Source organism: Peromyscus eremicus, chromosome 1 (assembly GCF_949786415.1).
Source record: "Peromyscus eremicus chromosome 1, PerEre_H2_v1, whole genome shotgun sequence".
Lineage (NCBI taxonomy): Eukaryota > Metazoa > Chordata > Mammalia > Rodentia > Cricetidae > Peromyscus > Peromyscus eremicus.
Genome location: NC_081416.1, coordinates 140369586 through 140393803, shown reverse-complemented (window position 1 = coordinate 140393803; position 24218 = coordinate 140369586). Strand labels below are relative to the sequence as shown.

Sequence of the window (24218 nt, the reverse complement as noted above, 5' to 3'; positions counted from 1 at the left end):
AAAGGTATTACTCCATTTAAAGCAGAAGTATATCAGCCTAAGCCAGCCAGCCAGTTCCTATTTCCCCTAAAACGGCTAGGAAATGAAGTCTGCTGTTTAACATGTCTGACAATTTTTATTTTCTTGGGAAAAGCCATTATTTTTATATACGCACTTTACTCACTTAAAATAAACTCAACAATGTTCCTTTTTTTTTCTTTTTTCAAAATACATTCAAGTTTGCTTTTAGCATGTATTCCTGTAATAACCAGTAGAAATAATCCAATGTTTTGGGCATGATCTTTGTCTTTGATGAAGCTGATATACTTAAATTCAAGTCCCTGGGGCATACCAGACAAGCACTCTAGAACTGAGCCACACCCTCAATCCAAAATGTTCTCTCTTACTGACTGGTCATGGAAAGTTTTGAACTGGTGGGAGGTTCTGAGAGAAATAAGGACCCGGGAGGGGGTGGGACCTTGAGAGTCCAGCTGGTAGTACAGGAGCCCTGGCTCCTTGGTGGAGACACTGTATGTTTACAAAAGCCAGTACACCCTGGGAGATGGGCCTATGTAGTGGCAGTAATGGCTGAGTTTCCCAACAAATTAGACAACTGGATATGGAGATTTTCGCAAGTATCTTTTTGATAACCATTTGTAGATGATTTTGTCCTGTGTCGACAGCTTGTCATTGTGCTCCAGAGCCCCATGGGATAGACCCTCTATGGGTTCATGGGTCAGAACCTCAGACGAACTAGTGCCACATTGATCCTTGTGTAGAATGAGAAAGCTGTGTACATACACAGAGAGAAATTAGCCTGTAACATGTGGATACCCTGCCTGTGGTAAAAACTCTTGCACAGTCACCTGATCTGATCTGATCTGATCGGAGGTTGGAAGTCATAATAATGGTTTAGGGCACTGCTAATCTCCCTTAGTCAGTCCCCTAAAACTAGCCAGACTCCGTGGTGGTGGGCATCTACCTCTGGCCTTGATGTTTGTACTGGAGAACTGGGTTTTATGGCATCAAACCTCTGTGTACCCTGTGGCTAGGTAAGGGAGTGCTAGAGGGTAAAGAGAGTGGAGGGCATTCTGTCCAATTAAGCAGAACGGAACCATATGGAACTCAGTTGTAGCATCATTTTCTTTGAAAAAGGACATTCTGGTCCCTGGAGAGAACTTCCTTACAAACTCATTGTTCACAAGCCAGAGGCATATTTCCAGTTTCAAAGGCACATTGTGTACATGCAAAAGAAATACAAATAGTTGTGCATACTGTCATCTGTTTTCAACACTGGTCCCAGACTAAGACAGACTTCATAGTACTGTGTGATATGGCAGACTCTATCTTTATCTCCTCAGCTGGAAAATGGAAAGGAATTTTTTCACCTGTAGACACAAAATGAGTTCGCAGACTAGAAAGAATAGTGCTGAAGGCGGTGTGCAGTAGCCTGTTTGAACTAACTGGCTCCTGTCAAGCCAGATTTACAACTTGAAAATCCCCAGGGGTCACAAGGAAATGGATACTTCACAGAGTCCCACTTTACCACAGATAGCCGTGATGAAGGACAAATGGGTTTGTTGATCATCGGCCATTGTCAGGGAAACTAGGTAGATGGCACCCTCTCCAGCCTGGTTCTCTCTGTTCCCTGGCACTTTGTAGATTCTCTCAGAGGTCTTTTAATCCTGCTTGAAAGGATTACCTTTACTATTTTCCTTCTTGCAGGTTTGCCCTTAATAAGTTATTTCCCTTTTTTTAAGTCTAGAAATGTCTTCGTCTCTCTCTTGTTTTTAAAACACATTTTCCTTAGGTGAATTATAGGATTGGTCATTTTCTTTCATTAAAATTTTTTTTCAGTCTGTGTTTTTGCTTCATGGTTTCTCATGACGTTTGGTCATCACCTTTATCTCTACTTCCTTGTATGTCATTATTTACTTGTTTGTTTACAATTTAGTTGTCAATTTTTGGCAGTTCTGTGAGCCTGGTCTAGTCCTCTGCTCCCTCCCTCCTCCTACCTGGGATTCATTGGACATTCTGAATTTTCGGATGTAAGTTTTTCATCTTACTTGGGAAAATTTGAAACTGATTTATTTAGCCCCACCCTGGTTTCTATTTACAGCTGCATTGCCCCACAGTTTACTGATGCTCTTTTCTCAGTCTGTTTCATATGGGATCTCCTGTTGCTTCTTCAGGTTCAGGAACTCTCTCTTTCTCACAGGTTATATAATCTGTTAATCTCATCCATCTTTATTCTTCTTAAATCTACACATTTGGTCTAAAAGTTGTTGTTGTTGTTTTTAAATCCATTCCCTCCATGTCTCTACATGCTCGAATCTTTCCTCTGACTTTTTGGACATGTGGACACACCAGCTGTTTTGTTAGTTCATTCTTACCATCTGTGTCATTTTGGGGTCTTTCTCTCATGTGATTCTTACCCTCTTTATAGAATGTGCATTTTCCTGCTTCTTTGCATGCCTGACTTTTTTTTTTTTTAAAGAGTCTCCCATGGTGGATTGTACCTTACAGAATTGTGGCCATGTATGTTCCTATACAGGGTCCTGAGTGGTTTTAGATGGGATTTTGTGCATTCAAGGTGGTATGGCTGTAGACTTCCAAGTGGTTTTAGGATCAGTTCATTTGCTCAGTTTGGTGTAGCTAGAGTTTTCCAGTCGTGCCTGGCCCACCATCAGGACAAATCTCTCTCACCCGCCAGTCCCACAGCCGCTCAGATCCAACCGAGTAAACACACAGAGACTTATATTGCTTACAAACTGTATGGCCGTAGCAGGCTTCTTGTTATCTAATTCTTATATCTTAAATTAACCCATTTCTATTAAATCTATAAGTTGCCACATGGCTTGTGGCTTACCGGTATCTTTTACATGTTGCTTGTCATGGCAGTGCCTTCCACTTCCCAGAATTCTCTTCTCTGCTTGTTCTGCCTATACTTCCTGCCTGGCTACTGGCCAATCAGCATTTTATTTATAGAGAGCAATATCCACAGCAGTTTGGTTCTGTGAAGACCTTCTTTTCACTTATCCTAGGTGGGATCCAAGTATCCCTTTCCCAAAGGCTTACTTTTCCCCACTACTGAGATAATATCCACCTGAGCACCCGTTAACCTGGGAACTGAGAGGTTTTTCTCCTCTGGCTGCTTGAGAACTAGGGCTGTTTTTGCGGTGCTGAACTCGGGCAGTGGTCTCTAACTCCTGCTCTTCTCTCTAGCTGTGGCTGCTCCTCTCTTTCTTCCCCCGTGTTTCCTCATAAACACGTGGCCAACACTCCAGCAGGATCCTCTGAAGACTCCCAGACTGTACTTTCTGAGGCTCCACCCTGCAAATTCTGGCTCCCTTGCTCTCTCTGAACCAGAAGCTCTATGGTTTCCACACTGGGGACCAGGGCACTGTCAGGCTCCTTGTCTAATGCTACATACAGCATGGAAACTGTAATCAATGAATCCGGCCCAACATTGCTCTGCCCTTGCCCTTACCATAGGATCATTGTCTATGTTTTTACAGTTCAGTGTCTGAAACTGATTAAAATGTGTCACTTGTTTGATGTAGGTGGGTAGAACCCGAGTTTTAATGGCATCTTAGTCAGAAGTAGAGCTGTGGTCACTGCTGAAAAAGAATTCATGCTGAGTTGGGGATGTCACTCACTTTTTAGAGTTCTTGCAGCATGTTTGAACCCCTAGCTTTAATTCCTAGATTGAGTAAAACCTACATTGGTGGCACATACCAGTAATCCTGTCACTCTGAAGTAGAAGTAGGAGGATCAGAAGTTCAAGGTCATCCTTAGCTAGTAATAAGTTGGAGGAGATCCCGTCATGGAAAAAAAGTGGAGAGAATTATGCTTTTTTTTTTAAAAATCAAGTTCAGAGATTAATAATGTGTTTGGCTGCCAAGAGAAAATAATACTAAGTAGTGTGTTCCTCTATGTTGAAAGAAAAAGAAAGACAACCACTGAAGTAAACTAAATAAATAAATGAATGAATCTTGCTTTGATTTAGAGTGGAACAAATTGAGTATTTTTTTCCTCTGTTCTTGAATCAGGTTGATTGTAGATAATTAGGACTTTGATACCATCAGCAAAACATTCTTACAGGCTCAGGAACAAATGTAAAGTGTTCCAGGGAAAGGCTTGTGGGTGTGCTCAGGGCACCCTGGCTATTTTCCCTCACTTTGAATGAAAAGAGAAATGTATTTATTTTTATAGTAATATTTCCTTCGAGTGATTGTACAGCAGTAGAACACAGCGCTGCCCATTACAAAGCAGAAGCAAACAGTTTTGTTCCAGGTACAAAGCGTGATATCAAACTACAGAAGTTCTCTGTGGCAGGCGAGAAGCTGAGTGCTGGTTCCTGTTTCCTGCTTTGTTGTTTTTGAGTGTGATTGATACCCCGGTCTTCGCCAGAGAATACTCAGAAACTAAGAAAGCAGCTTTAAAAAAGACACTAGCATGAAACATGACTTTGGTTTTAACTCCTAGCTTTCACTTGTGTAGAGAGCCAAGCCCAGGCCATAGTTTCCAGCCTTGCTCTTATGAAACATTCACTCTGCCTCCTAATTGCATTGCTATAATACTAATATATGCATGTTTAAAAATATTTTACTAATTATTTGATTATTTCATAGGATGTGTTTGATCAGATTCACCCCAACTCCTGCCTGTTTCTTCTTCCTGAGCCACCCTTTGTGCACCCCTCAATTTCGCATACTTTCTTTTAAAAAAGAAAATTAATATCCCACTGATTACAATTTGTGCTGTCCATATATATACTTATGGATGTAGGACCATCCACTGAGATTGCTAAATAAATAAATAAATAAATAAATAAATAAATAAATAAATAAATAAATAAATCTGACTCTCATTCCCCTAGATGCCATCAAATGTCTGTAACTCCTCTGGTAGGGGCTGAAGCTCATGGAACCTTGTTTTGTTTCATGCTAGAATATTGACCGGCTTGATCTTATGAAGGTCTTGTGTAAATTAACTGCAGCTGCTGTAAATTAATGAGGGTAATGGTTTTGTTATATTCAGAAGACACTTTTTCATTCTGGTCCTCCTCAGCCCCTTGCCCTTACAATTTTTTTTGCCTCCTCCTTCGTGATAGTCACTGAGCTGAGGGTGTGATAGAGATGCACCGTTTGTGGCTGACACTTACTCTTTTCTCTTTGACTAGGGTATTTCTGGGCTAACCACTATTGACTGCATCGACAAACTTCTCTGATGAAGTTTGAGAGCTGCACTAGTCTGTGGACAGAGAGATAGGACTTTAGCGAACAGTTTAATACTAGGACCATTTAGCTAAATTCTAGTAGAGGAGGGTTCATCCCTGGACCTGTGAGCTCCAAAATTATGTGTTATTGGCCAGACTTGCAGTAGTTTAATACTAGGACCATTTAGCTAAATTCTAGTAGAGGAGGGTTCATCCCTGGACCTGTGAGCTCCAAAATTATGTGTTATTGGCCAGATTTGCAGTACCAGGTATGTGTTTCCCCCCTGTAGAGTAGGCTTTAAATTCAATCAGGAAGTGGTTTGTTACTCCAATAACATTTGTTCCACTATTATACCCACAGACACTGCTTGCCATGCTGGCGATCATTAGAGTTCACAATGGGGTGAGACTGTGGGTGATCCCCGCCCACAGCATAGCACCTTCCTAATTATGTTCTGATTCATTTCAGAGGGGAACAAGTGCTAAAGGAGGCTATGAGAATAAGTGCTGAGTGAGACTCTAGCATCCATGTGAGGCTGTGTGTCCACTGGGGCTACAGCACTCAGCCTGCCTACAACTTCCAGTAGCAGGCCTGTGTTTCCTCTGGCACTGGGGCATTCCGCGCTGTCTCATTGCTTATGTAGTCATTGAAAGCAGGCCAGGTCCAGCCAGGCATGGCAGGTGGGGTGTGGGAACCCTGGGAGGTCAGGTGGGTTAGAGTGTTCTGTGCGTGTTGGGTTGTCAGGTCCAACCACCACAGGTTACGGATGGTATCTCCCCATGATCTCACGAGTGCTTTTTTATTTCCTTTCTTGTAAGTTTTCACATCGCTTCCCACCTATAGTTCTGCCACAAATGCTTTAAAAATAGCAGAAGTCCCAGGCCAGCAAGGGCTTCATAGTGAGACTGTCTCTAAATAAAGAAATAAGTAAAAATAATAGAGTGTACACCATCTCCAAGGGATGCTTATTTTCTGCTGGGCCAGAGAGAGCCAATGTGTAAAGCCAGAGGAGTTCCTGAAGTGTGGCGTCTCCATAGTGGTAGAGGTATTGGAGGTCTCCCAGCATGCCTCACAATGCTCCTTTATGTTTTTTTCTCATCTTTACCTCAGATTTCTTTCTTAGTTCCGTCTTCTCCTTTCTTCTTCCAACTGTGTCTTTTGCTTTGAGGAATTCTCTATTTTTGGTGGCAAGTTCTGGTCTGTAAGCAACGAGTGTTCCCTTCTCAGAGGTTCTCTTATGTTTTACAGGCAGAGATAATTTTTAGAATGTCTCTTTCTACCTAGGAGAGTGTTCTGGGTTTGGACAGAGTAGCCTCCTTGAGCTGGTCTACTCACACCTGCTTCCCTATGACTTCTGTTTGCCATATTCCTATTGTAAAGGTAACTTCTAAGTATTTATGGGCTTTAATAAATTCCGTGACATAAAGTCTTCCTAAGGCATCCTCCAGGCAGGCTGGCAGGTTATGAGCTTTGCTGGTGGTACCATTCCAGACGCCATTAAAAGGTACAGCTTGGGGCTCAGTGAGTAAGGGTGCTTGCCACCATAACTGATGAACAGAATTTGATCCCTGGGGCACAGTGGAAGGAGAGAATTTACTCCTGCAATGTGTACTCTGACCTCCACATGCACATTGTAGCACATCCATGCCCTTCTCCCCATATAAATAAATAAAATATAATAAAACCATTTTTAAAGGCACAGCTTACTGGACTTGTGAATGTGGCCCAAGTGACATGCCAGGCTTGTATGAGGCCTGGGGTTCCTTTCCCAGCCCTGCCATGAATAAATAAGTAAATATGGGCAACTTAGTTACAGTACGGTACGGCTAGCTGACATTGTGACTGGGTCAGATGAGCATTGCACCATCTGCATAGTGAGGCGGTGGGTAGCAGGGAGGATGCAGGATGCTGTCTGCTTAGCATTCATGGAATTCACTGTTTCTTCACACTCTCACCCCCTTGACATCCACGGTCACCACTGGACTTCCAGAGATTCGGAATCAGGTTATGCCTAGCCTTGTTCATGTGCTCTGAACTGCTTTCTCTGTGTTCTGTGTGGTATAAACACATCCAATTGATTCTGTGGCTATTGTAGGCAGCTATGAGGAAAACACGGTTGGACACAGGATCTGAGTTTGGTTTGGCCACTGTTTGCTTTAGCCAACTTCCACCAATGTATATTTTTAGCATTTGCAGAGCAGCCAGTGTACCCAGGACCCTATGGGCGATCACTATGTTTTGAAAAACAAGTACACAAGAATTAGAATTATTTCTTAGAACATCTCAGACTTAAAGAAACGATGTAAGAGGCAGCTATAACCATCAGACCACGCCTTGGACCTCAGACTGCGTTCAGTGTACGTGCTGAGCATTGCAGGCACCTCAGGTTCCTTTGGAAGTTCGAAGCTCCCATGAGCTGGGGGGACTCCTCCTGCGGAACCCACCCTCAGCAACTCCATTGTTTCTTATAACAGCTGTATATGGAGTGACCAGGATCTAGGTCCTTGGGTCTTCTGGCAGCAGATCGTAGAAGAAGGTTTGGGGTGTGGAAGATCTTTGAGGATTCCTTCCTTTTCTGTCGCCATCTCCTCCCTCACAGTGCTGTGGATGGACCACAGAGAGTGACAGAGGAACTCTCAGCCATCTTCTCTCATCTGGTGACTCGACTTCTATATTTGTATATCCTAAGAATTGAACTCAGGGCCTAGCAGATGCTAAGCACTAATTCTACTATTTTGTTACCATCCCTGCAGATAATACTGACTTTTTAAAGACACGTTTTCAAAATAAATGGCACCCTTGCTGTTGTTATTAAAAAAGGGGAATAAAGCTGGGCGTTGGTGGCGCACGCCTTTAATTCCAGCACTCGGGAGGCAGAGCCAGTCGGATCTCTGTGAGTTCGAGGCCAGCCTGGTCTACAAAGCGAGTTCCAGGAAAGGCGCAAAGCTACACAGAGAAACCCTGTCTCGAAAAACCAAAAAAAAAAAAAAGGGGGGGGGATAAAAAGCCTCAGGATTAATTTTTTCTGATCCATACTTTGCCTGTCGTGTCCCGATGCAGCTAAAGTGCTTGTCTTCCCTCGCGTGGGTGATTTGTCACAGCTTCTCTTGGTGGCGGAGCCCACTTCCTCTTTGGGTGAGGAGTCCTGATCTTATCACTGGGCTGGCTGCAGTGCAGAGGTGAAGAAAGGCCACAGGAAAGAGGGCCACCTGTTTCTTTCCTATATCTCATTGGGCCTCTGAGTGGGAACTTTGGGGCAGGAAGCCTGCCTTCTTCAGCTGCATGGTGTGGTTCCAGATGAGAAGATTACAGATGGAATGTGGGGCGAAGGCCCCTCCCGGCCAGCCTTCCTTGCTGGAAAGCCTGTTCACAGGCACCAGCTGTACATATAGAATGTGAAGGACTTCAGAGTTTTCCCCAGAAGAAAACAAAAATGAGTAAAAACAAAGCATTTAAAATACAAATATCATTCTTGTATTACTTTAAATGGACTTTATTGCACACACAGAAAAGAAAAACTTGATTCTTGTCTAAATTTCCCACGTGTTCCTTCTTGAAAGCGCACAGCAACTTTCTGGTGAAGTGCGTGGATTTCTTCAGTTAATCTTTGACACTTCTTGTGAGTTTTTTCTTCGGTTTTAAAAGGAAATGCATTCCTGAGGAAAACAAGAATGAAAAGTATGCTTTCCATCCCCTCCCACACCAAGTCTCCCTGAAGCTTTCACCCCTAGACACATGCTCTCTTTTGTGCCCATATCTCCAGCTCTTCTCCACCTGGTACGTTTTGGGCCCTTCATCGCCCTACACTTGGCTAACTTTTCTAACTTCTCTCCATCCCCACCATCCAACATGCAGCATGGAAGCCTCTGTAGAACACAGGGGACACTTGCAGCCACCAAGTGCCCTCTTCCCATGGTCGCCTAGCTTTAGCTTGGGCCTTACGGTCTCTTGTTTTCTATTAGGGTTTTACTGCCCACTCAAGATCTTCACATCTTCGTAGTTAATTTGGGGCCCTTTTCAAAACCTGAGAGATTATGTCGTGACTGGAGTACTGAGGTCAAGCTTAACCCTCCACATTCAGGAAGTTTCTTCGAATTTCCCCCAAAGTTGCACAATATTTGTCATATAATTGGAGTAAAGATTCAGGCTGGTCACCGAGTGGGTGAAAACGGTGATGTAATAACACATGAGTTGAGAGCCAGTGTTCACTTATGTGGACTCAACCGGAGGAGAGCTGTGGATGTGTTGAAGCAATCCTTTCTTACTCTTAAAACTATTAGCCACTCCACTATGCCTTGCAGGGTAGCAAAGCCACAGTGAACCTGACAGAAGCAAATGCCACATGGAGAATGAGCCTCAGGACTGGATGGCACTTTTGATGTGCAGGGAGGTGGCATGTTGTGGTCATTTGCATAATTGAGAGCTGTGCTTATTGTGCGTGGGGACAGAGTTAAATCGGAGGGAGCATGCCCTCAGTCTCCTGATGTGTTTGGCGTATGTGACAGTAAGATGATAGGCTTTACATACTTTTCCTTTAAAAAATTAATAATGTTCCACCATGGAACAGTGCCTTCTGGACACTGTAAGGGGCTGTTTGTAACAATTGGGGAAACTGCTTCAGCAGATAGGAGCTGGGCCTGCCATCATGTAGAGAGATTGTGGAGGTTATAGGTTTGCTCTCCTTCTGTCTTTTACTTTTCTATTTTTTTTTTCCTGAACTGGTAGTCCAGGTGGGCTTGGAACTTGCCATGTAGCTCATGCTTGTCTTAAAACTCAAAACCTACCTTCCTCAGCTCATGAGTACTGGGATTATAGATATGATCTGTCACATTCTGAATATGTCCTCTCTTCTCTCTGTTTTTCTAAGTAAAGGTTGGTCCTTGTTTGAATGAAACAAACTGTGAAGTGTTCAATAATCTCCAGGTTTAAATGCATTTGAGACAGAAATTTGTCTGGCCTTCATTTGTAAAACTTAAGTATTTTTCTTTTAAGACAGCTGTTTCTTAGTATCTGCAGGGTTTCATTCAAGGACCTTGGTCCAAACCCCAGGTACCCAAATCCACAGATGCTGAAATTTCTGTGTATATTAAAATATTTATAGGAGACTTATAACAATAGCTAATGCAATATGTAATAACACCAGGTAAAAACTTGGTCTGCGAAAATGCACTAACTCAATGCCTTCCAGTAGGCATCAGCCATGTCTTCTCAAGTGTACAGTATAGATTTACCTAAATTGTGCTTATGGTTCATTTTAGGCACAATAATGGCTCCCAAGATGTGCAATCCAGGTCTTTAGGAGCTGTGAGGGTCTTGGTTTGCATGGCAGAGAGAAGGAAGATATTAATGTGATAACTATGTGTAAGAAGATTGTTTTCGATGTCCTGGTTAGGCCAGTATAGTAGCTGTGGTCCTTAAAGCACAGAAGAGAAAAGCAGCTCAAGGAGAGACCTGACACTGGTGAATGTTAGGGAGCAGAGGTGTCCTACAGAAAAGGGGAGAGACACAGAAACTCTGCCTGAGCACCCAGAACCCTGTTGGGATCTTGAATTCACTCATCTGTTGCGATTCTGGCCTATAGAGCTATAGACGGGTCATTTGTATGGTTTTGACTACTAAGTTTGTAGAAATCTGGTATGGCAGCAAGGAAGGCCAATGGTAAATATTGAAGAGCTCCTTCCAGGATTCAAGCAGCAGCTCAAGGGTGCACAGCCCAGCAGCACGCTCCCTGTATCATGGAGCAGCCCCAAGAGCCCTAGAAGATGGGGCCATGCCATTTTCAGAGTGCGCTTCATAGTTTCTGTACTGTTTTCCAAGAAGGAACATATCCAGATGGAGAGGTTCCAAACAATTCTGGCCCAAGCAACGTTTTGCTAACTTAATACCGGAAAATAGTTTTACCAAGCCTTCCAAGTGAACAAGAGCAGTTTTGTGTTTTCTGTTGAACCTTGTGGACCATATGACCTAGTCATGTGGAGCACATGTCCTCTTTGTTCGTACGAGTTCTGATGAGACCCTTGCCTTTGGAGTACCAGCAAGTGTCCAGCCTTCTGCCCAGTGCTGGCAACCAGCTATTTAGTGACCTGGATTGATTTTGTGCCATCCATTAGGTAAGCAAAATTGGGTTCAGAAGTAAGTATGGGACTTTTATCTGGTGAGCTATGACTCCCCTCTTGCCCTATTGTGTGGAGTGCAGACAGAACAGACCAGCCTAGTTGAAGATGCAGTGACCTCAGGGAGCTGCAGAGAACGTAAAGGTGTGTTTTCCCCAGAAGCAGTTGTTCCCAACCAGATTGGCCAAGTATCACTATGGGTAAATTTATGTCTGATAAATAGAAGCTCAGATGCTGGCATTGCTGCCTGGGAGTTGAACAGGAGTGGGCCTGTTCAGAGTGGGATTGTGCACCTCGGATGCTCACAAACTTCTGCTTGCTACGCAACATACACCAAGCCATATTATCTGTGATGCAGACATGGAACTATCTTCATTACCTGTTTTGCGTTTGAGGATCCTTAGTCCAAGACCTAGTGGGCTGTGCAGCTCATGCCTTCCCACACCCGGCTTTAACCATAACTTCTATGTACTGTGACTCTGGTTTCTGCTTTACAGTCTTTACTTGGGGCATGGGTTGCTGTCAAATGAATGCCCTGCTCATTAGAGGCATGCATTTAAATTCCATAATGTACTGGGCACAGTGTGGATTAATGCATACTTTTATGAAGACCCTGCATGTAGTCCTATCTCCCTGGGGGCACCTAACTGTTCTCTCTTTTAAGGTTAGTTATTTAAATTGGGACAAGTTTCCTTCCACCCAGTGCAGACTCAAGTCCAAGGTCACTATGAATAGATCTCCCCAGGCGGGCAGGACCAGTAACTCACTCTCCCATTACTTATTCAAGTCGGTTCAGGAATACTCTCATTTGTTAGCACACTTTCCCATGACCTTAGGTCCCACTGCCATCCTGTGTGTGTGTGTGTGTGTGTGTGTGTGTGTGTGTGTGTGTGTGTGTAGAATCGCACACACTGTCAGTGGCAATGTAGATTAGTTCTAGAGAACAGCATGGCTATTCCTCAAAGGCTTACAACTGTGCTCTCTCTGGTATAACATATTCCAAAATTAGAATAATGCAGGGAAGAATAGGATGACCTAAGTGCAAGGATGATAATACCTTTTTAAGAATGTATACATATTATGTCTCATCTTAACTTAAAAAATAAATAAGAATAAAATAAGACAAAATAGAATTATAATATGACCCAGTCATCTCACTTTGGGGTGTATGTTCAAAACATGGAAATCAATGTAGGCAAGAGACATCTGCAACACCCTGTTAGGGCACCATTGACAAGAACCAAGGTATGGAATCCGTCAGCAGCACATGAGTGGGTGAAGAAAATATGCTAGATACATGTGATGTAATGTTATTTTACTTTAAAAGGTCCTGTTATTTGCAGCAACAAGCAAGGATGGGCCCAGAGGAGAATGTGCTAAGTGAAGTGAGTAAGACACAGAAGGAAAATTCCCTACTCGTACAATCTCATGTACGTGGAATCCAAAACAATGGGGCTCATAGCAGCAGAGAGTTGTATGAAAATTAATAGAAGCTGAGGGCTGAGGGCGAGATAGTGGACAAAATTGTTAGAAAGAATCCGTTATTACTATTAAGGTGATGGATATGTCAATTAGATTGATCCTTTCATTCCACATGGCACACATATATCACATCATTGCATACTCTATAATTAAAATAATAAGTTGGAGAAGTGGTGATAGAGGGGAGGACAGAGAGAGAGAGGAGAGAGATAAAGGAAGAGTTGTCTGGGTGTTAAGTTGTTGGAGGTCTGGGTAAGCACAGAAAGAGTTCATGTGTCCAGGACTTCAAAAGTCTGTGAAGTTTATAGGAGCCCAAGACTCCATAGAAACTGCAGTGATGATCTGGTCTGTAAAATTTCAGTGTTTTCTCTGTCAAGGTTCTTTTTGCATATACTTACATTTTTTTTTTTATTAAAACTTTTCACTCAGTAATGTAATTGTTGTGCCTTTGAGTGCCCTTTGCATTTTTTCCCCCCTGTAATGGTCTGATCTTCCTTACTCAGGCCCCAGGGAGCTCAATGTCTTACTGACAAGAATTTTTTTTTTTAAATCTCTACAAAATATTAGAGGTGATTTATTTAGTAAGTGTCCTGATTTAAAGATTTCTCAATGCAAATCTTTATGGAAACATTACATTAAACTGTAAATGGATAGGATGCCTTGTCAGGTAAACCTGTCAAACTGGCTGGATTCTCAGCAGCATGGCTGAGCATCAGTCCTTGAGCATGAAGAAGTGTTGTTGATCTTTCTGTGGTTGACTTGTGTGTTGGGAGAGGGTCAGAAAGTGAGGAACTAGGGCTCAGAACTTGGAGTTTGTTTATGAACCTGCCCTTCCAGTTGTTCTGGATCAAACCCACTCACATTGCTGCTCCTGAGCCATGTCTCTTCGGGACTTTTATTTCCTTACAGAGCATGTTGATGTCACTTAGTTGAATGTTTTGTTTTGTTCTTGTTTTAAACAAAAGTTTTCTAAACTTCTGTGGTTCATCTCAAGTTGCTGGCTACCTAAGACTTGCTCAGCTCTCCCTCTGTAAAGGATGGGAACATTTTTCTTTGGGTGAAGCCGGCTGAAGGTGAGGCAACTTGCTGGTCCAAATGTAGCTTCCAGGTAGGATTGTTCTTTCTGGCTTGTAGATCTAAGGGGACATGCCAGATCTAAGGGAGGGGATTTGGCAGGCTGTCAGGATGTCCTGGGGGCTGGACTGGGCCCCCACACTGCTGAGCGTGTTCTCTAGCCATAGGAACCTGGAAGCTCTTGAGCCAGATTGCAATCTAGCACTTCACAGGCAGAAGAAAGGCTCCTTTTTCTGCTGGTGATTTGAAGCTCCCCTTTGTTTTGATGTGCCCTGGTCATTCTGTCTGTAGACTGTCCAGACAGGCTGTGGAAGGCCATCTGATACCCCCACCCTCCATACCTTTTGATACTCAAGTGTCTTCCTGTGACATGTCACTCATACGGCCTTTTTTCTACAGCAGATGACCTATACAGCTATCTTGAAGGGTCTTGGGAGACCCTCCAGACTTCTGGCCAGAGGTAGAGTGCTGGCAGTGCCTGCTGCACTTCTCTCCACAGGAGGACACGGGCTTGATCTGGGTGTGGCCCTTACTGGGACTTGAGCCTTGAAGCAGGAAGGACACATTGTTCCAGGTACTTCCAGCGTACAGTTTGCCCCAGAGAGACTGGAATTTTTTATTGGCTTTGGGGTTCAGTTCTTCCACTAGGCAGGGCTGTTGTGGCCAAACGCACCAGCTGTGGGTGCCATAGACAAGTTCTGTCATTAGGTTATGTGTTGTCTGTCAGTGACAAGAAGAGGGAGGCAGCCCGCTAGGGGCCTTCCCTTGCCCTGTTAAGAACCCCAAGTTTGTGGTCCAACAGACTTTGTAGGGGACAGAGGTCAAGCACATCACAGTAAAGTCTCATATTTATTCTCCATAGAAACCTGTTGTGGCAGAGGGTGATCTTTCTGGACAGCAGACTTTCAGTTTGATAGAAGTCACTGGAGAGTGTGACCTAGACATGGAACCAATGACCAGCGTGAAATGTGAGGCCTGGCTATGCTATACAGTACAGAAGGGATTTCTTTAGGCCCCTGTTTCCCACCACAAGACAGGAGCTACTTGTTACGGGTGCCAAGTACTTGTGGGAAGGAAGCCTCTTGGGGTCATCTGCCCTAGGCACCGTACCTTGGTAGAGCCTAAAGTCCCACTTCCAGTTGTGAAATGCTGATGAGTCAGGTGCTAGACCAGACTGAAGACATCTCAATTCTGTAAGAGAGTCTTTAAAATAGTAATTTAAAAGAAAAATAACAGCACAAACTTGAAAAGTGGGAGAGAAGTGAAAGAGGGACTTGAGTTGAGGATAACAGAATCTTTGAAAGGTGTGTGTGGAAGGGTCCAGAGCCTGGATCCCAACAGGGCTGGTTAGGGCTCTTCTCCAGGGCTGGTTAGGACTCCTCCTCCAGGGCTGGTTAGGACTCCTCCTCCAGGGTTGGTTAGGGCTCCTCCTCCAGGGCTGGTTAGGACTCCTCCTCCAGGGCTGGTTAGGACTCCTCCTCCAGGGCTGGTTAGGACTCCTCCTCCAGGGCTGGTTAGGGCTCCTCCTCCAGGGCTGGTTAGGACTCCTCCTCCAGGGTTGGCTAGGACTCCTCCTCCAGGGCTGGTCTAGTGGTACAAGGAGTCCAGAGACTTTTATTTCTGAATCTTTTTTCTGAAAACAAAACAACAACAAAAAACCCTACAATGTTCTATAATGCACAAGAATCTAGAAGACATGTGTGAGGTAATCTAACTATAGACAAACACTGCTTATATAGACTGGCTGAAGATCTATTCTCTGAAATTCTTAGGACCAAAATTTTTCAGATTTTTTCCCAGACTTGGATGTTTACATATACATAATGAATTGCCTTGGGCTAGAACACAAGTCTAAGCAGGGATGTCATTGTCATTTGTCTCTCTTGTATGCACTGTGTACACAGCACAAAGGTAATTTCATGCAATGTTCTCAGCATACTTTCATTTTGACTGCACCATGTCACACGAGACCTGGTAAGAACATTTCTCTTGTAGCATCTGCTGGACACTCAACCCCTTTTTCATGTTCTGATTAAGGTACCTAGTATCAATGGAGAACATAAAAAACCTGCACAGGGATAGGCACAATGGGGTGGCCAGGGACTGGAGGTAGCGGGGAGAAAAGCTATCCTTAGGGCTGTCTAGGGTAAAGGTGCTTGCCTCCAAGACTGGGGACTATAGTTCAGTTCTAGGGAGAACCCACATGGTAGAGAGATCTGACTTCACACACACACACACACACACACACACACACACACACACACACACAATAAATAAATAAATAAATAAATAAACAAACAAATAATAAATGTGATTGCAGATTTGAGACTATCTAGCTGCTGGTCAAGGTATGCAAGGTTTCAAACAGACTGCACGAATAAAGTTTGGTTATCTGTTGCACAGCATGGTGGGTAAACTACAGTTAATATCGATTTCGAGATTGCTGAGTAGATTTTAAATGTCCCCCGCATAGAGACACGAAGATGTGTGGTAGTGGATATGTTAAATAGCTTGATCTGATCATTGCACTGTGTATATAAAAATGTCACATGATTAATGTTATTCATCATTTAAAAATCTGAAACATAAATAGCTAAAGAATGTTTCTCAAGCTGTAGGTAGAGGGAAAACTGTCCAGTAGGAACTCAGATTCCTGCTGACACTGCCTTCTTCAGCTACAAATTGTCCCTCTGCCTGGCCAGTCAGTGCCAGGGGAAGCAGGTAGGTTTGGGTTAGAGCATACCTGTCCAGTATGCATGTGGCTATAGCCATCTGTTAATGCCTTCTGACTGTGAGGGTCACTTGTAGATGGATCCCTTAGTACAGGCCATGTCCCCCGGTGCCCATGGGGTGACTCCTTCCTAGGGACTCATCTGCAAGGCATTTGTGCATATATAAAGGCATCACAGGCCCCCTGTGGAGCCTTCCAGGTTCCACACATAGCGTACACACAGAGTCACGGCGAGATCTATGACTTAACACTGAGGGACAGATGCTGAGCCCATGTGGATGAGCTCTGAAGCACTATTGTCACGTGCCCAGTTCTCCCCAGGGCACATTATCAACCAGAGCTCTGGAATGAAGGACTAGAATAATAGCTGAAAAATATTTCCAGCTAAAAATTCTAGCGGTAGTACCTATCCCAGCACATCGTGGGAACGCAGCTCCTGGCAGTAAGACAGGAGAGTAACACGGTGCTAAAACTGGATTTAGAAATCTAGCTCAGTGGCCATTCATGGTGATAAAAACAGCCAGAAATCCCAGAACACCAAGGCAATTCCTACTCCTGTTTACAAGTCTTCAATTCTAAGTCACTGGGGAGAATTGAGAGGGGAATCTGTCTGCACAGCAGTCTACAGTGAAGGCCCCAAAAGTCAGCATGATTATATTTTCAAATAGACTGCGAGAGAGTAAGGAGAGGCTGAGTATGGGCCCCAAACTGAGGTCATATAGAAGGAATAGGTCTGTGTTGGACTCTACCTAAGGGAATATAGCTAGTAAGAGTGCATTACAGATTTCCAAGGAGCTGAGAGAGGGGCTTTTGAACATATTCACCATAAAGAAATGATTATTTTTGAGGTTACGGATAAGCTATTGTTCCCAATTGGATCGTTACAAATGCATACGTAAATTAGAATATTATATTGTGGCTCGTAAAATGCGCCATACTATAAGCCATTCAAAATATTAAAATTAATAAAATAAAAAACTGAGCTGAAGGTGACTGGCAAGGCCATGTGGCCCTCTGTGGAAATGTGATAGTCATTTAACAAGCCTTGTCCTGTGGAGTCCCAGGTACCAGGCAAGGCTCTGTTGTGTAGGTCCCGTGTGTTTTGACATAGTAGGAGGCTCCTGGCTGAGTCATTCGCTCAGAAGAGCCCAGGAGGAGGCATAGCTTGTCTTTTTGCTTTGGGGGACAGGGTTGTGCTATGTAGCCCAGACTGGCTTTGAATTCATGATCTGTCAGCCTCGTCTCCTGAGTGCTACAATTACAGGTGGGTACTCTCACACCTGGCTTGTCTTTGCATTTCTGAGTGGTGACCTGAAACACTGATACCTAACCACTGCTAACCTGCCTGCTGTCTCCAAGAAAGGGGAAATGTAGTTTTCCAAAGTTAAAGGCAAGAACAGCAGCTTAGCCCCATGCATTTCTTAGGATCCTTTTGAGCCAGATAACCTAAAATTAGAAGATGGGAGTTAATTTATTTGGGGGCTTTCAATGACTCCTAGCTGGGTGCTGAATTAGCCTCCTTTGACTTTCAGTGTCTTTGTCTTTGGAAGGACAACACCACTTTCGAGGGGACACAATGAGGATGAAGTAGGAACCATAAATCTGCAGTAGCCATCTTGGGGTTCCCAGCTCGTGGCTCCCAGTTTTAGAAGATGGCCACCAGCAGAGAGGGAACACAAAGTTTGTTGTGAATTCCAGTATCATTGCTTATTCTCTGCATATAATTGATGGGCTCAATTTCTCTAGGTTGCTGTCACTTCCCTTACTTTACTGAGGAAAGCTGGGAGGTGACCTCAAGCTTAAATCACAGGGGTGTCTTGTCACCCCACAAGTGGTATCAGAAGGAATTGCATCCTAGTAGCCCATTCCAAGTCATATGTAACAACGCTTCTGCTCCAGTGCATCTCCAGTGCAGACCCACCAAGATGCTCTGTGTTTATTTATGGTCCCAGAGTGATCGTAATTGTGTAGCCTGCCTTGATTTAGCACATTTTCAGTAAATATATTACCAGGAGATAGTGCTGTGGTGGCATTTTTAGAAAGCCTTTTTTGTTAAAAGAGGTTGCGTTTATGATGTCTAATTCTGCATCGTGGTGAGAAGGTAGAACCTAGGCTGGTGTTCTTTGGGGTGGGTTGAAAGGGGTGCTTTCTGTTGAGAGACAGCAGGAAGCCTCAGAAAAGCACCTCCATAACTGATCCAGGCTGCTCCCCTTCGTGTGTGAGAAAGCCCATTTTCCCTCTGGCTGGCAGCCTTCTCCTAAAGCAGAGGAGAGGGAGGGTCCCTGTTATGAAGTCCTGTAACATAAAGTTCTGGTTTGGAGGAAGCAGGGTCTCTGGGGAAAATGGTGGTGTAAACTAACCATTCTCCCGCTTCCACTGTACACCTGGGTCCCATGTGTCCAAGCATCTGGGGCAGACTTTGCCTTCATGCAGGTGTGTGGGCAGCACCAGTCAGATTTATTGGTTGTAGACACTCGGGACAAACACACGTGGGGGAGCCCTGGTTTCACCCCAAGAAGTAGAGCCTGCAGAGGTTAGGGGACCCTCACCGGAACAGGTTCCAGGAAGGGTGGATAACCCACTCTGTCCCTGGGCTGATTTCCCTACTTGTCGTGGCAGAGTCTGCCCAAAAAACCTAGAGGAAGCTCTAGCTGTGTGTTCTTGGGAAGCCACTTCATCTTGCTTTGGGAAAGAACCTGGCATCGTGTTAGAAAGCAGCCAGCGCCTGGACATGATAAGCAAGAACAATAACTGTTGACACATGGCTCCTGGCAGCTTCAGGAGAGTGTGGAGTCAGACAATGGAACTCACACCTAGAGAAGCCAAAGCTCCTGAGAATGTTTACAAAAATGCAGGGAGCACTTAGAAGGGGAAGCGGTGAAAGTGCTTTGCACAGAAAGGAACAAAAACAGTACTAAAGGAATAAATGCAATGGTTACAGTGCTGGACCCATGTAAGGAGAGGAAGAGGCCTTGAGTGAGCTCAGTCCTGAGTGAGTGTGCATTGTTGACACGGGCACAGCCATGCCCAGGACTTGAGAGCCTCAGACCCATGGAGAAAAAATGGCAACACCTTCTCCCTGGGGGTGAGGCTCAGAGGGCAATGGCAAAGCCTTCCCATTTGGCCCAAGTGTGGATGTTGTAGTGCATGCAGAAAATGCCCACCATAGCTTTCTCCTCCTGGGATGTTTATGGCCTGCACACCGCTTCTCCCAGAGACTGCTTTTACTGAGACTAGATAAACCTGCCTCCTTGAGCCCCCGTATGTAGTAACCCTGCCTCCTTGTTTTTCTGTATGTAATAACCCTGGCTCCTTGATCCACCCGTATGTAATAATCCTGCTTCCATGTTTTTCTATATGTAATAACTCTGCCTTCTTGTTCTGCTATGTGCAATAACCCAGCCTCCCTTGTTCAACTCTATAAGAAACACACCAAGCTTCCAGCGAGCTATGGTTTCTCCAGCAGAGAACACAGACCATCCAATCCCAGCTTTTCTTTTTTAATCTCTTCACTCTCTCACTGCCCCAGTCTGGTCCAAGCCTCTGGAAGCAGCACAAGGACTCAGCAGACATCTATAAAGAAAAACAACATTTGTTTTCTTACAGTATTAAGGATCCAGCCCAGGAGGTTGTGCACCCTGAGGAGATTACAACCCCATTCCAGACTATATTCAGCCACATCCCATTCAACGACAAAGTGTATTTTAAGGAGTGAAGAAGTATAAGACCATGTAGCATTTTCCTTGGCCCTGAATTGGAATCCACAGAGATGGCTTGTCACCCCAGAAATGGCATCAGAAGGAATTGTATCCTAGTAGCACATTTCAGCTGACCTGTGACAACTGGATCCAGTGTCTGTACCCAGCAAGATATGATAGTGTTTCTTTTTTTTTTTTTTTTTTTGGTTTTTCAAGACAGGGTTTCTCTGTGTAGTTTTGCGCCTTTCCTGGAACTCGCTTTGTAGACCAGGCTGGCCTTGAACTCACAGAGATCTGCCTGCCTCTGCCTCCCGAGTGCTGGGATTAAAGGTGTGCGCCACCACCGCCCAGCAATAGTGTTTCTTTATGGACCCTGAATGATCACGATTTAGGACATTTGTAATAAATACATTACCAGGAAATATTGCTGTGGTGACATTTTTAGAAAGCTTTTATTGTTGTTGTTGAAGAGAGGTTGCATTTATGATGTCTAATTCTTGATTGTGGGGAGAAGGTAGCACCTAGATTGTGGTTGGTGGATTGGAAGTTGTTGCTTTCGGTGAGGAACAGCATTAAGCCTGCACATATGCTATATGGTTCCAGCTGGAGGGTTGTATTACTAAGATGTTTAAAACACAAAGAACATTTTTTTTTTTTTTGCACAAGATATTGGAACCACTGTGACTCACAAATATTCCAAAGCAAGCAACATAGAAGCTTATCCATTACATGCTCCAACTCTCAAGGGCACAACCTTGGGGCTTCTCTTACCCAGAGAGGTGTGTGTGTGTGGGGGGGGGGGGGAGGTACGGTACCTCAGTCAGTTTGCAGGAAAGTTCTTCCCAATTCCCAGGGTAGTGGTGGAGCTGATCAGATAGCCTGTTTGGACAAACAAGTGTGGTGTTGACATGAAAACACAGAGAAACTTCTAGAACACTGTAGACAGACAAGCCCACATCATTCTATACAGAGCAGAGGGACATTTCCATTCACTAGGGGAAAGGATGGCTTCATAACTAGCATTAAACGGACTGGTTGGCCAGGAGAAATGTGTTGGGCATTGTGGTTTCCGTGTGAAATGTCCTCCATAGGTTTGAGTGTTGGAACACCTGGTCCTCAGCTGAGGGTGCCGCTTTGGAACCTTTTCTAGGTAGACCCTCACTGGAGAAAGTGGACTGCTGTGGGGCAGGCCCTGAAGGTTCTTAGTTCAGCCCCACTTTCTGTCTGCCCTCCCTCTGCACCCAGCCTGTGGATACAACGTGCCCCATCACCTTACACATCTCAGGCCCCAGCTGCCTGTCTTTCCCCACCATCATGACCACACCCCTTTTCAAACCATGGGTCAGAGGAAAAAACAAAACCAAAACCTTTCTTCCTTTAGTTACTTTCTGTCAGGTATTTGGTCAAGACAAGAGGAAAAGTAATGAGACTGTTGTTCACGTTGTAACATGAAAGTATCAGATGGTTTGAACATTTAAATGTGTTTAAGGAAAATACTCTGTACTCACCTCACAATAAAGGAAACTAGGAACCACCATGAACAAACAGTCCACTTGGCAGCGGATGCTTCCAGAGTTGGGCCCAGAGACATCAGCTGTATTTAATGATTTACCAATGTAAGACTATGAGTCATGCCACAAGCGCAAATTACAAGAGAAGAGTGTGGGGTGTGCAGGGAGAGAGGCGGGGGAGAGATCATAGTTTGATAGAAAAATATCCACAAGGGAAAAAACAGAGAAAGATGTCTAGTTCATATGTAAATGCTCCTACAGGTCAGCTGGTCAAAAAGAGAAGAAAGCAAAAAAGAGGTAAAGAGAAAGTGTGTGGGTGAACTCACAGGACACGTAGATTTGGGCATCCAAGCGAGGTCCTGGCCCAGTCCCTGTGGGTACCAAGAAATGAGTGTGTGTTTTTAGAATTTCTGACTTCCTCAAGAACAACCACATTAGACACAACTGTCCAAAAAGTGTTTTAAAACTCAGAGTTTGTAGGCAATCTTGATTTAGGTATCATTTCACTTTCCTGGGCTGGCATATTTCCTAGGAAATAGTCATTCAACCTGGTGTTCAATTGTAGCTAGAAGATTTCCTGTGTCCCAGCCTGCCGGTTGGTCAGGACAAATCTCTCTCACCCGCCACGCCAGTCCCGCTCGGACCCAAATAAACACACACACACACACACACACACACACACACACACACACACACACACGGAGGTTTATATTATTTACGAACTGTATGGCCATTAGCTCAAGCTTATTACTGACTAGCTCTTACACTTAAATTAACCCATAATTCTTATTTATGTTTAGTCACGTGGCTTGGTACCTTTTCTCAGTTCTGCCTTTACATCTTGCTTCTTCTGTGTCTGGCTGGAGACTCCTCTGTGGTTTGGAACAATCACAGTCTGATAAATGTCTGTCTCTCAGAACCATGAATGTTCTTCCCTAGAAGAGAAAATCTTCACAGCAGTTTCTCCCCACCATTTGTCTTGCCAAACTTTTCCAAACTGACCTTTGCCCATGCTTTCTTATAACACGATGGTCCTGGCAATTCTTCTCTGAACAGGCAGCAGTAACCCCTTTGTCTCCCTCAGCAGCATCACCGCAGTCACTAACACAATGAGAAGAAGCAGCTTGTAGCTCAGAGCAGAAGCCACCACCTCCACGGTCCTGCTGCCACTGTTTGTAGATCGGCCCCGGCCGCAGCTTCTCCTCAGCAAGCCTCCTAGGCTGGTCTCAAACTGAGATCCTCCTGCCTCCATATCCTTCAGTAAATCCAACCAGTGTGCACCACCACAACCGGCCAAATGTAGCTCGGGCCTGAGTTGGGCCCTGCAAGGCCACAGGCAAGCAGCTTTTTTGTGAATTCGTACCATGATCGTTGGGCGCCAGATGTAGAAGAATTTCTAAACAGTCTTATTAATAAAAACAAACCCAGTGCCAGTTATTGGGGTGAATGCTGGAAGATCAGAGAAGTAGAACAAGCCATAGCCACCTCACCTCGCCAATTCCTCAGCTGATCCTGTTTCCTCAGACTGGAAGCCTCTGTGTCCTCATCTGAATGAATCTCAGCTGAAGTGCTGCTCAAAAGCCTAAAAGCTTAACAAGACTCTAGTTCCTGGTTTTAACACCTTATATACCTTTCTGCTTCCTGCCATCACTTCCTGGGATTAAAGGCATGTGTCACCATGCCTGGCTATTTCCAGTGTGGCTTTGAACTCACAGAGATCCAGATGGATCTCTGCCTCCAGAATGCTAGGATTAAAGGTGTGTGTGCCACCATTTTCTGGCCTCTATGTCTATCTAGTGGCTGTTCTGTTCTCTGACCACAGATAAATTTATTAAGGTGCACAATGTATTGGGGGACACAATATCACCACATTTCTCCTTTTTTTTGTCTAAAATTTAAAAAAGCTTATAACTAATACAAGAAAAACTATATCCAATAAGTATATAAAATATACACAGTCAAGAATTACATTAACAATGTCTAGTCCATTAGCATTGACAGATTCAGACAAAAAACTCCATTATATATATTAACATAGCGATAATGAGGTTGTAAGCTAAGGCTAGTCGTGGCTATTAACTCTTTCTCTGATCTCTTCGGCTATTACCCCTGTATTTGGCTCTGTGTTTCCTATTTAATAAGATTGCTTAGAAATTCATCTACATTCAGTGTCACATTGGAGTGCATAACTGTGTTTTTTACGCAATTCTGGCTGCCCTCTTCTTGGACTGGGAGACTTGGCCTCCTAGCTTGCTCCCCAAGAAGCCAAGGACTCTCACGTCTGCTCAAGCTATGCTGTGACATTGCATAGAGCTTCCTGCCTTCCCCTGGAGTAGCCAGTATTTCCCATTATTTTGTTCTTTGAGTCATGGTCTTGCCCTGTAGATTAAGCTGGGCTCAGACTCAAT

The 24218-nt window shown here is 44.2% G+C and overlaps 1 protein-coding gene and 1 non-coding gene across 3 annotated transcripts in view; both read left to right on the top strand.

Annotated features, from left to right (window-relative positions):
- Nucleotides 1-24218, top strand: part of Atp10a (ATPase phospholipid transporting 10A (putative)) — a 184875-nt gene that overhangs the window by 59946 nt on the left and 100711 nt on the right. The gene's annotated exons all lie outside the window — the stretch shown is intronic.
- LOC131902896 (U6 spliceosomal RNA) lies at nt 12292-12397 on the top strand. The gene has a single exon (XR_009377167.1). It is a non-coding gene; the product is annotated as a U6 spliceosomal RNA (small nuclear RNA).